Source organism: Ranitomeya imitator, chromosome 3, assembly GCF_032444005.1.
Source record: "Ranitomeya imitator isolate aRanImi1 chromosome 3, aRanImi1.pri, whole genome shotgun sequence".
NCBI lineage: Eukaryota > Metazoa > Chordata > Amphibia > Anura > Dendrobatidae > Ranitomeya > Ranitomeya imitator.
Window position 1 is genome coordinate 652,007,099 of NC_091284.1, and position 16,337 is coordinate 652,023,435.

The 16,337-nt window shown below is 41.4% G+C and overlaps 1 protein-coding gene across 4 annotated transcripts in view; it reads left to right on the plus strand.

Annotated features, from left to right (window-relative positions):
- DGKH (diacylglycerol kinase eta) overlaps positions 1-16,337 on the plus strand; it is a 374,433-nt gene that overhangs the window by 94,179 nt on the left and 263,917 nt on the right. The gene's annotated exons all lie outside the window — the stretch shown is intronic.

Genomic DNA, 16,337 nt, shown 5'->3' on the forward strand with positions numbered 1-16,337 from the left:
TGCATACTTTCCGCATGGGGCTGTGCACACCATGCGGGAAGTAAGCAGATTATGTGCGGTTGGTACCCAGGGTGGAGGAGAGGAGACTCTCCTCCACGGACTGGGCACCATATAATTAGTAAAAAAAAAAAAAAAGAATTAAAATAAAAAATAGTCATATACTTACCGTCTGATGGCCCCGGTGTCTTCCCGCCTCTCAGCAGTGCATGCTGCCGCTTCTGTTCCTATAGATGGTCTGTGTGAAGGACCTACGATGACGTCGCGGTCCTGTGATTGGTCACGTGACCGCGACGTCATCGAAGGTCCTACACACACCATCTATAGGAATGGACGCCGCTGAGGAGATCGGCTGTCTGCAGGGTAAGTATAACAATTTTTTAAATTATTTTTAAACATTATATCTTTTACTATAGATGCGGCATAGGCTGCATCTATAGTAAAAAGTTGGTCACACTTGTCAAACACTATGTTTGACAAGTGTGACCAACCTGTCAGTCCGTTTTCCAAGCGATGCTACAGATCGCTTGGAAAATTTTAGCATTCTGCAAGCTAATTACGCTTGCAAAATGCTAAAAAAACGCGAAAAAAACGCAAAAAAAAAAATGCGGATTTCTTGCAGGAAATTTCCGGTTTTCTTCAGGAAATTTCTCCAAGAAATCCTGACGTGTGCACATACCCTTAAACAATTATGTACAATAATGGAACTTTTTTTTAGCATTTCTTTGACTTTGAAAACAGAGGAGGAAAAAACGATGCAAATAGATTAAATAATCAAGTAATGCTACTTAATCTCATCTCCAGTCTTACCCTTTATGTAAATACTGAATGAAGGACACTTGTTTATTATAAAAATAGGTTACATGCCTCTGTATAGAGAGACTGAGACAGCCAGAGATTCAGCTAAGACATCCAAACGTAAAGGGGACTCTACAGGACTGCAACCAAGACATCATGGCACCATCACTAGGGTCACAGATTTATTATTCTACAGGATGCCAGCTTAGGGGACTTGAGCCCTGGCTGGAACAATACAGATCTGCTCCAATAACCATCGCTGAACTATGGATACGTTTGGAGAAAACCTGGGTTGGGAGCAGCCGGTTGCCTGGCTCCATTGAGATGTTTGTAGAAGCTCGTTAAAGGGTTGACAGTGACCTCTAGTATTACTACTTTCAATATGTGGCAGTAGAGTTTAAATTCTCTTCCACTCTGAAAATTTAATTTTCATATGTATTTTATTAGTAATCTTGTTGAAGGGGACAATCTTTTTTTAATCAAAAATATGTGCAGCCTCATTAGTGTTCTATATATAATAACTTGCAAATATACCTTTATTTAAATATTGACTGATTCCCGTATAAAAACTTTAGTCCCCTCAGATCCATCTCCAGTCCTGTTCTGTTCAGAACTTTGAGCCTGATTAATCATTTGCAATTTTTTTACGTCTCTTTTTTTTCTTATGGTATTCACTGACATTTCACCCTCCCCCCCCAAAAAAAAAACCAAACCAAAATGGTGGAAGCAGTTAAAAAATGCTCTTTATTTTCATCTTTAATCTGTTTTTTTTAAAATATATATTAAAAATACGCATGCCCGCTAAATGTAAAAAAAAAATTGTGCCAAAATTTCAGCTATAGATAAAAGCAATCCATGAGGAACTAAAGCAAATATTTTTTTTCTGTCAAATTTGCAATTTTTTGAAAAGTCACAAATCATGATTCAGGTGATTAACATCTGGATTTTTCCAAACGCCTACAATGATGAACATAAAAACCCAAACAGATGAACACCTAGGAAGGTGACTTTAAAACAAACGTGCAAACGGAAAGATGAATCTGTCACAAAACTAAGTAAAAGCTTAATATTAAAATGGTTCAAATGCAAGAATGAATTGGACCCAATGACCACAATTCATCAGTTTTTACCCCAGTAATAGACTTTGCAAAGTCTCAAAAGGTTTTGCACAATGCCAGGCTTACATAAATTTGGCAGCTTTTGACATTTTTAAAAGTCTCTGACTGTGTAGTAAGATTTGTGGTGAGGTGCACCCGGCAGTAAACACGTCTTCATACCTCCCCTGATTAAGAGGGGTGTGTATCTTAATGAATCGGGTGCCCCTCGATCCACTACGCCACCTCATCAAGACCGTCGTGAAAAACGCCAGTCTTGATGTATCGTAGCCAAAATTTTCTGTGTTGGCACATGACCAGGTCTGAGTCAGCGGTTCTGGCTGATTAGCTTTTTTCAAAACCAAAGCATTGTCTGAAAAAAGGGGGCTGGCTTAGCTATTGAAATAAGCAGGCAGCCCCTTTGCACTTCATGGATGATTTTCCATTACATAAAGTGCACTCCTATCTCAAACAAACCTTTTCGTTTTCGTACTATGGAGCTTCAGAGAAATTGGACACTTGTTGCTTCCAGCTGACCACCAGCCCTGAGACCCCTGTGACCAGCTTGTCACGAGGAGGACGTGCTAACACAATTTTAAATGAAATTTTAGTAAAGTAGTAGAAAAATCTGAATTGAATTCGATGTTGATACAAACTGTTTTGCGTAAATTTGTCACCGAAGGTGGATTCCTTTATATCAGGTTTCCAGAACTGACTAATAAAACCAAGAGGAATAAAAGCTGTAGGCAACGTCATGTTCCACACGGGACAATATGGGACCAGTACTGCGACTATTCCCTGTGCTCTGCCATTACAACATTTCTTCTATAGCTTCTAAATAAAGAAAAGTATCTTTTGTAATTAGATTTGATAAAATATGTAGCATTTTGTGCTTCCTGCTCCTGTGCAGAACTATGTGTCTTTATGTGTAATCTCCACTTTCCTTGCAAACAATTTTTGATTGTGACTTTTTTGTCTTTGAAAACCTCCTAAATAGAAGAATGAATCCTAAAGCAAATAATGTGTACTTTTCTGTAGTGTAAGCAGTGCTCTTAGTGCTGGCTGTAGCATGTAGTATTGCGGTATAGTAGAGATTTTCCATCCGGTGCCTTCTCGTGTCTTTGTCTTCATGCCTTGTTTGCAGTTTCCACTGTCACAAATGTGACAGAAAACATGTTGGCCAGGCCTAGCCTTTAATCATGGCTCCGCAGATTGCCTTTCTGGTGAGTCCTAATGCCTGTTTCTGATGGAGAAGGTTTGGTCTGTAGATGGAGGAATAGATAAGGGCTGGAATAGAGTTGTTATCTCTCTCATTTGCTGCTAGTTACAATTATGGAGGAAATGACGGTCCGTTTATCCCTCACTACCAGTGTCATTTTCCATATTTCAGGATCGATCACATCTAATTACAAACGCCGTCCGTCTGAACTGTAAATGGTGTAAAAGCTCGTTTAAAAAGAAGAGACGCATTAATGGGCATTAGGACACTGTAGGTAAATTCAATTAGCAAATTACATTTGCTGTGCTGATCAAATATACACGCAAACCAGATCTAATCGACAGATCATGGCAAATTGGATTTAGCTACTTGTCTCCTAGCTCCAGATTTGGGTGCGAGAGCAGAAACTTGGTGTTCCCCATAAATCTCCTTCCAGATGAGTGTTTGGTAGTATTTGCTGCTCTGTGAATCTAGTGCCTCCCCATCTTGGTCCCCTGCCAGTAAACTTCAGCGTGACAGAGTCTCCTTTCTTTGCCTCTTCCATAAAGCACTTGGGTACAGACACGAGTTCCTTCTAGAGCTCCGACCGTGGGGCATGTGTAAATGTGGGATCAGGCTATACTATTCTGGAATTCTTCTTCGCAGACAGTAAATGTTTGCCTTGAGGTAGGTATGGTGACCTTGGTCAGTGACGGTACGTATTTTCTCCTACATCTTCATGTATCGCTGCCATGCTTGTAGTTGGAGAACCTTAGTCTTTTCTGTTTGCTCTGCAGTGATGCTCTCAAGTGGTTTCGCTCGTCCAGCTGATACGCCGGCGTTTGTATAGTTCTTGTTCACTGAACTTCTATGGACTATTCAGAAAACTGTATTTGAGACGATGCTGCTGCTTTCTTTCCTAAACTATATTTTGTGATGTAATGTACCTGCTATATCCAGGCAACATACTGTTATTATGGTTTTTTTAGTGAATGAATTAATAGATGCCCGCTGTGTTTCCTGCATGGGGCCACTTGGGTGATTAAAATATAAAAAGATACCCTCAGCAGTGGAGGCAATCTAATCATACAGTAGTGTCACTGATATTGAGCTTTTTATATAAAACTATACTTTGTTGTTTGCATGATATAAGGCTGCCATTAGGTGTTAAAATAATGTTATTTCAGTCCTTACTGCTTTAGAATAGCTTGTATAGAGCCTGATCATACCACCTAGAATGGACCATGTAGTGGTTTTTCACACTTCGTATGGAAATCGATAAGGGGCACTTGTGTCGTGCAGACTCTGTATTCAAGAGTTTTAGCTTTTATACTTTTTAGATTGTATTACATTTCCATAATATTCCTCCTAGTTTCTCCCAAATCCTCCTTAATGTACGGTAATAAATACAGTTCTGCATAGACACTTTACCCCTATTGTAGTTAATGGGCTTTACTTTATAGTCGACTCTTTACAGTAGAATTAGTCCTTATTTGGGAATTCTTATTGTATATTTATGAGCTTAGATGCAATTGTATAATATGGATTAGTGTATGTGTGTAATATATAAATAATATATACGGGAAACAAATGGGTTAATCTGTGCTGCCATTGAAGAAGAATGAAGTGATGTTGAGTCCAAATGTAAGCTGATGATTTTTCAACGCGTTTCAAAGTTTTACTTAATCAGAACAAACCACAACAATATCGCGGTTTGTCCTGAAGAAGTTGTAAAACGTTGACGAATAAACCGCTTACATTTGGATTCTATATATTCTTATTCTTCAACAGCACTAAGAAGAGTTAACGTGAGCTAAAGGACTGCAGCCGCCTACTCTATCATCGTGTGAGTGGCACTCTGCATGGTCGCTTAACAATTTTAACCCAGAAAAGACCTTATTTTTCTTCGCTTCACTAATATATATATATATATATATATATAATACATATACACACATATATATGTAATGGTAGAAAATGACAAATAATTATTGGAAATCCGCTATGGCATTCTCGTTAATAAGTGAATCTTTCCAATAAGCGATATTGCTTGATGACGCAGTTGTTTTGTTTTTATTGGTCTTAGTTCTTTATAATGCCTTAGTACAAGTTTAGTGTTAATACTGTAGGAAATATGTGCTTATTACTGTAAATTACCCAAATTTTAAAATGACATTGAAACCTCTTAAAGACCACAGATGAAAATTTGCACTTGAAAAATGGTCTTCTAGGGAGCGGTCTTCTGAAAGATGATGGCTAGTATTTATCATATATGGCCAAAAATCTGTTCCAAATTAGTAAAAGTTCATATCGCAACTTAGTAAAAAATAAACACAAATTGTGATACAGGCCTCGTGTCACTAGATTTTATTCTACTTTAAAGCTGAAGAAGTGTGTGAAACTCGTTAATAGAGAATTGAGTAATAACATGGTCTTCAATACGTTCTAAGATGGACTCCTTTTATTCGTTCGTTCTTGTTACATAAGAAATCGGTTGTGCCCGTCTTCCTCTCTGCAGCTTGTTGTGATAAATACTCTGATGTGTATTGTGCTTTGATCCCCCCCTGATCCCCTTCAGATTTTCAGCTTCTTTCAGATAAACATCCAGATTTCTATTTATGGAAGCAAATGGTAAAGTCATGGAAAACGACTAAAAATAGTAGTGGCTAAAAGTTTTTCATCCAAATACAGATGAAGCTGAAAACTAGATGAGAATCGATGGGAAGCCATATATATTCTGTAGAACATGTATATTGTTGTGAATTCTGTGGCTGAGTTCACTTCTGTGGTCACAAGTGGTATTGCAGTCTCTGGGCTTCCTCCCTCAGGTGTTTTGGTGAGCTCGTTGGCTGCCTTGCTATTTAGCTCCACCTGAGTCTGTCTTCCTTGCTCCTTGTCAATGTTCCAGTGTTGGATCTGAGCTACTGCATCTTTCCTTGGGCCTGCTGCTCTGCTAGATAAGTGCTTCTAGTTTGTTTTCTGTTTTTTTCTGTCCAGCTTGCTATTGTCTTTTGCTGGAAGCTCTGAGAAGCAGAGGGGTGCACCGCCGTGCTGTTAGTTCGGCACGGTGGGTCTTTTTGCCCCTTTGCGTGGTTTTCGTTTTAGGGTTTTTTGTAGACTGCATAGTTCTCTTTGCTATCCTCGCTCTGTCTAGAATATCGGGCCTCACTTTGCTGAATCTATTTCATTCCTACGTTTGTCTTTTCATCTTGCTAACAGTCATTATATGTGGGGGGCTGCCTATTCCTTTGGGGTATTTCTCTGAGGTAAGTCAGGCTTGTATTTCTATCTTCAGGCTAGTCAGCTCCTCAGGCAGTGCCGAGTTGCATAGGTAGTTGATAGGCGCAATCCACTGCTGCTTATAGTTGTGTGAGGATAGATCAGGTACTGCAGTCTACAGAGATTCCACGTCTCAGAGCTCGTCCTATTGTTTTTGGTTATTGCCAGATCTCTGTATGTGCGCTGATTACTGCACACTGTGTTGCCTGATTGCCAGCCATAACAGTACAAGGAGCCCCACCAATGATTCCCAATAGAGGGAAAAAAGAAATCCTGACATCATTTTTTTTTCTTAGCTCTGTCTTCAGTCTTTTTTTTCCCCTAGACATTAGAGTGCTTCAGGACACAGCTGTGGACATGGATATTCAGGCTCTGTGCTCCTCAATGGATAATCTCGTTGTAAATGTACAAAAGATTCAAGATACTATTGATCAGAAATCGATGCTAGAACCAAGAATTCCGATTCCTGATTTGTTTTTTGGTGACAGAACTAAGTTCCTGAGCTTCAGAAATAATTGTAAGCTATTTTTGGCCTTGAAACCTCATTCTTCTGGTAATCCTATTCAACAGGTTTTGATTATTATTTCTTTTTTGCGCGGCGACCCACAGGACTGGGCGTTTTCTCTTGCACCAGGAGATTCTGCATTGAGTAATGTTGATGCATTTTTCCTGGCGCTCGGATTGCTTTACGATGAGCCTAATTCAGTGGATCAGGCTGAGAAAAATCTGCTGGCTTTATGCCAGGGTCAGGATGATGTAGAAGTATATTGTCAGAAATTTAGGAAATGGTCAGTACTCACTCTGTGGAATGAATCTGCACTAGCGGCTTTGTTCAGAAAGGGTCTCTCTGAAGCTCTTAAGGATGTAATGGTGGGATTTCCTATGCCTGCTGGTTTGAATGAGTCTATGTCCTTGGCCATTCAGATCGGTCGTCGCTTGCGCGAGCGTAAATCTGTGCACCATCTGGCGGTACTGCCTGAGAGTAAACCTGAGCCTATGCAGTGCGACAGGACTATGACTAAAGTAGAACGGCAAGAACACAGACGTCTGAACAGACTGTGTTTCTATTGTGGTGATTCTACTCATGCTATTTCTAATTGTCCTAAACGCACTAGGCGGTTCGATAGCTCTGCCGTTATTGGTACTGTACAGTCCAAATTCCTTTTGTCCATTACCTTAATGTGCTCTTTGTCATCGTATTCTGTCATGGCGTTTGTGGATTCAGGCGCTGCCCTGAATCTGATGGATTTGGATTATGCTAAACGTTGTGGATTTTTCTTGGAGCCTTTGCGGTGTCCTATTCCGTTGAGAGGAATTGATGCTACACCTTTGGCCAAGAATAAGCCTCAGTACTGGGCCCAGCTGACCATGTGCATGGCTCCTGCACATCAGGAAGTTATTCGCTTTCTGGTACTGCATAATTTGCATGATGTGGTCGTGTTGGGGTTGCCATGGCTACAAACCCATAATCCAGTATTGGATTGGAACTCTATGTCGGTAACCAGCTGGGGTTGTCAGGGAGTACATGGTGATGTTCCATTTTTGTCTATTTCGTCATCCATTCCTTCTGACATCCCAGAGTTCTTGTCGGACTTTCAGGATGTATTTGAAGAGTCCAAGTCTGATGCCCTACCTCCGCATAGGAATTGTGATTGTGCTATCGATTTGATTCCTGGTAGTAAATTCCCTAAGGGTCGTTTATTTAATTTGTCCGTACCTGAACACACCGCTATGCGCAGTTATGTGAAGGAGTCCCTGGAGAAGGGACATATTCGCCCATCGTCGTCACCATTGGGAGCAGGGTTCTTTTTTGTAGCCAAGAAGGATGGTTCGCTAAGACCGTGTATTGATTACCGCCTTCTTAATAAGATCACTGTTAAGTTTCAGTATCCCTTGCCATTGATTTCTGACTTGTTTGCTCGGATTAAGGGGGCTAGTTGGTTTACTAAGATTGATCTTCGTGGTGCGTATAATCTGGTGAGAATCAGGCAGGGAGATGAATGGAAAACGGCATTTAATACGCCCGAGGGTCATTTTGAGTATCTGGTGATGCCGTTCGGACTTGCCAATGCTCCATCTGTTTTTCAGTCTTTTATGCATGACATTTTCCGTGAGTATCTGGATAAATTCTTGATTGTTTACTTGGATGACATTTTGATCTTCTCAGATGATTGGGAGTCTCATGTGAAGCAAGTCAGAATGGTTTTCCAGGTACTGCGTGCTAATTCCTTGTTCGTGAAGGGATCAAAGTGTCTCTTCGGTGTGCAGAAAGTTTCATTTTTGGGGTTCATCTTTTCCCCTTCTACTATCGAGATGGATCCGGTTAAGGTTCAGGCCATCCAGGATTGGACTCAGCCGACATCTCTAAAAAGTCTGCAGAAATTCCTGGGCTTTGCTAATTTTTATCGTCGCTTCATCTGTAATTTTTCTAGCATTGCCAGACCATTGACCGATTTGACCAAGAAGGGTGCTGATTTGGTTAATTGGTCTTCTGCTGCCGTGGAAGCTTTTCAGGAGTTGAAGCATCGTTTTTGCTGTGCCCCTGTGTTGTGTCAACCTGATGTTTCTCTTCCGTTCCAGGTCGAGGTTGATGCTTCTGAGATTGGTGCAGGGGCGGTTTTGTCACAGAGAGGTTCTGGTTGCTCAGTGTTCAAACCATGTGCTTTCTTTTCCAGGAAATTTTCTGCTGCTGAGCGTAATTATGATGTGGGCAACCGAGAGTTGCTGGCCATGAAGTGGGCATTCGAGGAGTGGCGTCATTGGCTTGAGGGTGCTAAGCATCGCGTGGTGGTATTGACTGATCATAAGAACTTGACTTATCTCGAGTCTGCCAAGCGCTTGAATCCTAGACAGGCCCGTTGGTCGTTATTTTTTGCTCGTTTTGATTTTGTGATTTCATACCTTCCGGGCTCTAAAAATGTGAAGGCGGATGCTCTGTCTAGGAGTTTTGTGCCCGACTCTCCGGGGTTATCTGAGCCGGCGAGTATCCTCAAGGAAGGAGTCATTGTGTCTGCCATCTCCCCTGATTTGCGGAGAGTGTTGCAGAAATTTCAGGCTAATAAACCTGATCGTTGTCCGGCCGAGAAACTGTTCGTCCCTGATAGGTGGACTAGTAAAGTTATCTCTGAACTTCATTGTTCGGTGCTGGCCGGTCATCCAGGAATCTTTGGTACCAGGGAGTTGGTTGCTAGATCCTTCTGGTGGCCATCTCTGTCACGGGATGTGCGTGCTTTTGTGCAGTCCTGTGGAATTTGTGCTAGGGCTAAGCCCTGCTGTTCACGTGCCAGTGGGTTGCTTTTGCCCTTGCCGGTCCCGAAGAGGCCTTGGACACATATTTCGATGGATTTCATTTCTGACCTTCCCGTTTCTCAAAAAATGTCGGTCATTTGGGTGGTCTGTGATCGCTTTTCTAAAATGGTCCATCTGGTGCCCTTGGTTAAATTGCCTTCCTCCTCTGATTTGGTGCCTTTGTTCTTCCAGCATGTGGTTCGTTTACATGGCATTCCTGAGAATATTGTTTCTGACAGAGGTTCCCAGTTTGTCTCGAGGTTCTGGCGAGCCTTTTGTGGTAGGATGGGCATTGACCTATCTTTCTCCTCGGCCTTCCATCCTCAGACTAATGGCCAGACCGAACGAACCAATCAGACCTTGGAAACATATCTGAGATGTTTTGTTTCCGCTGACCAGGATGATTGGGTGTCATTTTTGCCGTTGGCTGAGTTCGCCCTTAATAATCGGGCCAGCTCGGCTACCTTGGTCTCTCCATTTTTCTGCAATTCTGGGTTCCATCCTCGTTTCTCTTCAGGACAGGTTGAGTCTTCGGACTGTCCTGGTGTGGATTCTGTGGTGGACAGGTTGCAGCAGATCTGGACTCAGGTAGTGGACAATTTGACCTTGTCCCAGGAGAAGGCTCAGCTTTTCGCTAATCGCAGACGCCGTGTGGGACCCCGACTTCGTGTTGGGGATTTGGTTTGGTTATCTTCTCGTCATATTCCTATGAAGGTTTCCTCTCCTAAATTTAAACCTCGTTTTATTGGTCCGTATAGGATTTCTGAGATTCTCAATCCGGTGTCTTTTCGTCTGACCCTCTCAGACTCCTTTTCCATACATAATGTATTCCATAGGTCGTTGTTGAGGAGATACGTGGCACCTATGGTTCCATCTGTGGAGCCTCCTGCCCCTGTTTTGGTGGAGGGGGAATTGGAGTATATTGTGGAGAAGATTTTGGATTCTCGTGTCTCTAGACGGAAACTCCAGTATCTGGTCAAATGGAAGGGTTATGCTCAGGAAGATAATTCCTGGGTTTTTGCCTCTGATGTCCATGCCCCAGATCTTGTTCGTGCCTTTCATGTGGCTCATCCTGGTCGGCCTGGGGGTTCTGGTGAGGGTTCGGTGACCCCTCCTCAAGGGGGGGGTACTGTTGTGAATTCTGTGGCTGAGTTCACTTCTGTGGTCACAAGTGGTATTGCAGTCTCTGGGCTTCCTCCCTCAGGTGTTTTGGTGAGCTCGTTGGCTGCCTTGCTATTTAGCTCCACCTGAGTCTGTCTTCCTTGCTCCTTGTCAATGTTCCAGTGTTGGATCTGAGCTACTGCATCTTTCCTTGGGCCTGCTGCTCTGCTAGATAAGTGCTTCTAGTTTGTTTTCTGTTTTTTTCTGTCCAGCTTGCTATTGTCTTTTGCTGGAAGCTCTGAGAAGCAGAGGGGTGCACCGCCGTGCTGTTAGTTCGGCACGGTGGGTCTTTTTGCCCCTTTGCGTGGTTTTCGTTTTAGGGTTTTTTGTAGACTGCATAGTTCTCTTTGCTATCCTCGCTCTGTCTAGAATATCGGGCCTCACTTTGCTGAATCTATTTCATTCCTACGTTTGTCTTTTCATCTTGCTAACAGTCATTATATGTGGGGGGCTGCCTATTCCTTTGGGGTATTTCTCTGAGGTAAGTCAGGCTTGTATTTCTATCTTCAGGCTAGTCAGCTCCTCAGGCAGTGCCGAGTTGCATAGGTAGTTGTTAGGCGCAATCCACTGCTGCTTATAGTTGTGTGAGGATAGATCAGGTACTGCAGTCTACAGAGATTCCACGTCTCAGAGCTCGTCCTATTGTTTTTGGTTATTGCCAGATCTCTGTATGTGCGCTGATTACTGCACGCTGTGTTGCCTGATTGCCAGCCATAACAGTATATATCCGAGAAGAATAACAAAGCAATGATGGGCTGTCCGTGGGTTGCTGCTTCCCCCGAAACAAATTTCTTTATGTTGGATCTGTCATATTATTCAAAAATATTTTTTTTGCCGTTTTTTTTGTAATTAGGGGGATTTGTTGAATGGCAGAATTAGAAAAGTTACAAATCTGTAGGTACGTACAGTATCATACTGTCATCCTATGTGATCTACCATAGATCCCTGCATAGAAAGCTTTTTTATGTGGATAGGACATCTTTAAGACGTTGGCAGACCTGAAGCTCCAGGAATGTGCCTGTGATGTTTTTCCTGCGTCTTTTCAGTAATTTTTCCAGTTTTTTTTGTCATTTAAACTATAAAAAGCAAACCGGTTACGGTAATTATTTTTTTTTAGCCACTTAACGGTAATTTCTTTTGAACCCTGAAGTAGTTAAAAGAAGCTCCAAAAGCCAATGTATTGCTGTGCATATGTTCATTCTTTAGAATAGTGGGAAGGGGAAGATGAGAAGTGTGAATAAATACAATGTAGCCTTTATTAGTATTAAAGCAAAATACTGTGATTTATTAACATTTGTCATTCATCTATTGGATGTATAAACGGTCACAGCTATAGGTTGTAATCACAGCCGTGACCCACTAGATCCTGAAGAGATTTTTGGTGTGAAAGAATATTATATCATCAATTGGAAAGCATGACCATTGTCCCTTATAGTATGGGGAAAGCCTGACCATTGTCCCTTATAGTATGGGGAAAGCCTGACCATTGTCCCTTATAGTATGGGGAAAGCCTGACCATTGTCCCTTATAGTATGGGGAAAGCCTGACCATTGTCCCTTATAGTATGGGGAAAGCCTGACCATTGTCCCTTATAGTATGGGGAAAGCCTGACCATTGTCCCTTATAGTATGGGGAAAGCCTGACCATTGTCCCTTTATAGTATGGGGAAAACCTAACCATTGTCCCTTATAGTATGGGGAAAGCCTGACCATTGTCCCTTATAGTATGGGGAAAGCCTGACCATTGTCCCTTATAGTATGGGTCAGGCTATTGAATTTCCATTGAACTCACATGTAGAGTACAAAACAAATAAGTGCCCCATGTGTTGTGTGGGGGATCTACAAAGTTCTAACCACTATAATTATGCAGATAGTAAAATCACTTTAATTTTGCACATTGCAATTAGCTGTTAATATTCAAAACTCATGTATGGATTAATTGGTAATAAATCGTACTAGCTGACCGTATTAATATGTTTCCGACATCATGGCTTATATTGCATAGTGTATAGGTAGGAACCGTAATAGATGGATCGTGTTTAATACATGTAATCCAAAGCCGCTATTACTACTCAAATGTGTGCGGCTAGCATAAGCAGCGATCAGCGTAAGTGAGATCCCTATTGGCAGATCACCACTGTGTTTCCATTGCATGTGGACACAGAAGCCGACATAAGGTGCGGTCTCACCTTTTGAATAAAGCGCCAAGACTATTGCCGGCATGATGTACTCAGCGGGCCCGGCTAGATCACGCGGCCCCACTATCACAAATTAAATTACCACTATTGCAGAGAGGTTACACTTGGCGGATCAGCAGTCTAGCTGCAGCACACTGTTGCCGGTTCACATAGATAGTCTCATAGTTGGTTCCCCTAACTATATCATCACCAAGACATATACTGCAGGACTGAAGTCCCTGACGCGCGTTTTGCCTGTATACCAGCTTTTTCTAAGGACTATATTTTTGTATTAGCGAAATTAGCGAAATTAGGATTATTTAGTCTAGAAAAAAGACGACTGAGGGGCGATCTAATAACCATGTATAAGTATATAAGGGGACAATACAAATATCTCGCTGAGGATCTGTTTATACCAAGGAAGGTGACGGGCACAAGGGGGCATTCTTTGCGTCTGGAGGAGAGAAGGTTTTTCCACCAACATAGAAGAGGATTCTTTACTGTTAGGGCAGTGAGAATCTGGAATTGCTTGCCTGAGGAGGTGGTGATGGCGAACTCAGTCGAGGGGTTCAAGAGAGGCCTGGATGTCTTCCTGGAGCAGAACAATATTGTATCATACAATTATTAGGTTCTGTAGAAGGACGTAGATCTGGGGACTTATTATGATGGAATATAGGCTGAACTGGATGGACAAATGTCTTTTTTCGGCCTTACTAACTATGTTACTATGTTACTATGTATTAGCACTTACGGTAATATTTATAGGACAAAAGAAAACTATATAATTAGTGCAATAATGCAATACCTAATTGTATTAATATTTGATTTTTACTTATGTTCATTCTTTGCATTGTGTTTTTTTCCTTTCTTTTTAAGCTCTATATGCCTCAAAAAGGCAGTGCACTTATACCCTTAGTAGCGTTAAGACACTGATAGAAACTCCTGGCCTATGTTCTTATTACTAATTTTCTTTTAAGTAAGAAATTGAGTATTTCTTTTCTTTAGTGGTGGGAAAATATTACAATGCACGACACAAAGGCTGTGAAGATTATCCGTGCAGAGAGTGCCTGCATACATATTAATAATTGTAATCCCTGTATCCCATAACCGCTATGTAAATGACAATCTCCATTATTGATTTGAGTGTTTAAGATGATTGCGGTCAGATGTATTCGTTTTAAAGAAGCCTTTCACAAGCTGAAAGATCACATATATATCAGTTATTTAAAACTGCAAAAGAGCAGCAAGAAAATTGTACGCCGCTACACCGATGTTCTTATCTATAAAAGTCTGATCCCTCAAAATGGGAGTACAATTCCATTTTTTTTTTTGTTTATATACATTTTTGCAAGTTTTCAGATAAAAGATGACATATACCGCATGGCATCTTCCCGTATCCCTCTACGTTAGAAAGAGTCTAAATAACACTTTCCTATGTAGTGAGATACAAGTCTGGCTTATATCAAAAGGACACTTTTTTGGGGTAGGCTAGGAGCATGGGGGTCTGTGGACACGTTTGGCATGGTACGCTGGAAGCTTTCTCCTTGCACATTGCTATCATGTGAGAACAGGCTAGGTTGCGTAGCCATCTACCAGCTATTCCCTATACATATCAAATCTACGGTAGGTAAAATTTGTATTCTCTAAATCAGAGCTGTGGAGTCGGTAAGCCAAACCACCAACTCCGACTGACTCCGACCCCACAGCCCGGCCTCTCTACTGAGCATGGACATATAGTCCAGCACAGATTCATCTCCACTAAAAGCCGAGATCCTTACATCAGGAATAGAACAGACATTTACTGGACATTTCTGAACTTTCCCCAATTCTTATTAACTATTTACAGCACATCCTGCATTGTCCTACTGAACCCAATTTATTATATATGTTAGGAGTCTGTCCATTTTCTACCGACTCCACCAAAATGGACACTAACTCCGACTCCACAACCGTGGTCTAAATAAATCCAAACACGCCAAAACGTACTGTGCAGCATTAAAGGGAATCTGTGCGAACGATCCACCCCTGTTGTGCACAGGGATAACTACTCTGTAGCAGCTCGCATCGGACCAGCAAAAGCTCGGTCACCTAGGCTGTAAATATGGTCATGTTTGTCTCTGAAAGAATAAGTCATCCACACATATTACTGATGCAGTCTGTTATTCCATAGATGAAATCCGGCATTTGGTTCTAGAGATGAGAGCCTTTTTTATTTAGTGCTCATTTTTATAATCTTTGACAAGGGGGCTGTGCTAAAAGGGTGGCCTAAGGACACGCCCCTGAGAATCCTGTGAGACACGCCCCTTTGGTACAAAGCATAAAAATGATCACCCTGGAACCATATAGTAGATTTAAAAATAAACAAAAACTAAAAAAAATAATACTCGAGGGAGCAGCAGGAATAAAATCCAAAGCCTGGCCATTTTAGGCCTGATAACAGGTCCTTTTTAAAGCAGAATTGCATGCATATTGTAGTCGATGGTCACCTGCAGACTAATAACTCTACAGTACACCTATAAACATTGTAATATAATAACGAGATTATACATCTGCAAATATGTGTGTGGACCTGAATGCCACCATCCTTTACATTTAATATTCATCAATACATTTATTAATATGTGTAAACTCACATTCTCATCCCATGGAAGCCAGGAACTAAATGACTTAGACCCCCTTTTGCTTTGGCTCCTGACATTTGAATTTTGGCCTGAGAGTAGACAGATACAAAGACGTCTTATAATTAATCGCTACATGCTCAATATAAGTTTAAGGGTTAATTTGCATGGCCATGTAAATGCTCCAGGGGTATATATTTTCTCTATTACACATGCATATAATTACAGTAGTGGAATACAGTAGATTTCCATGATGTCTGCAGATGTCTTAAATAAAGAAAGTTGGTGCCTTCTTGGGTTTCCTTCCAGCAGTTTTATTCTCATGACTTATTTTTAGATTGGATGTGTTCAGCAATTGAAAAATGGTTTAAATTACATTTTCTTTTTATTCTTGAGTTGGTGGCAACTCAATAGAAGTTTTTTTTTTTCTAAGAGATCCTCTGCACTAAAACTTCTGTGTGCATGGCGCCAAGGTGCTAATCTGATGGTCGCTCTTAAGGGGCATTTTTAGGCTGCAAGAAAATTGGTAACAAGTGTCATTAAATGTGCTCATTTCACAATTATCTTGCCCTGTAAACAGGCTGCTGATCAATGAACGAGCAAACCACTCGTTCATCTGGTGAAATGATCTTTTGTGCAGTGTGAAAGGTCTTCATTCTTGGAGGTGCACTGACTTGTGTAAACAGCATTGAGCGATCTGATTGCTCAATGTGCATCCTCTACTTTAA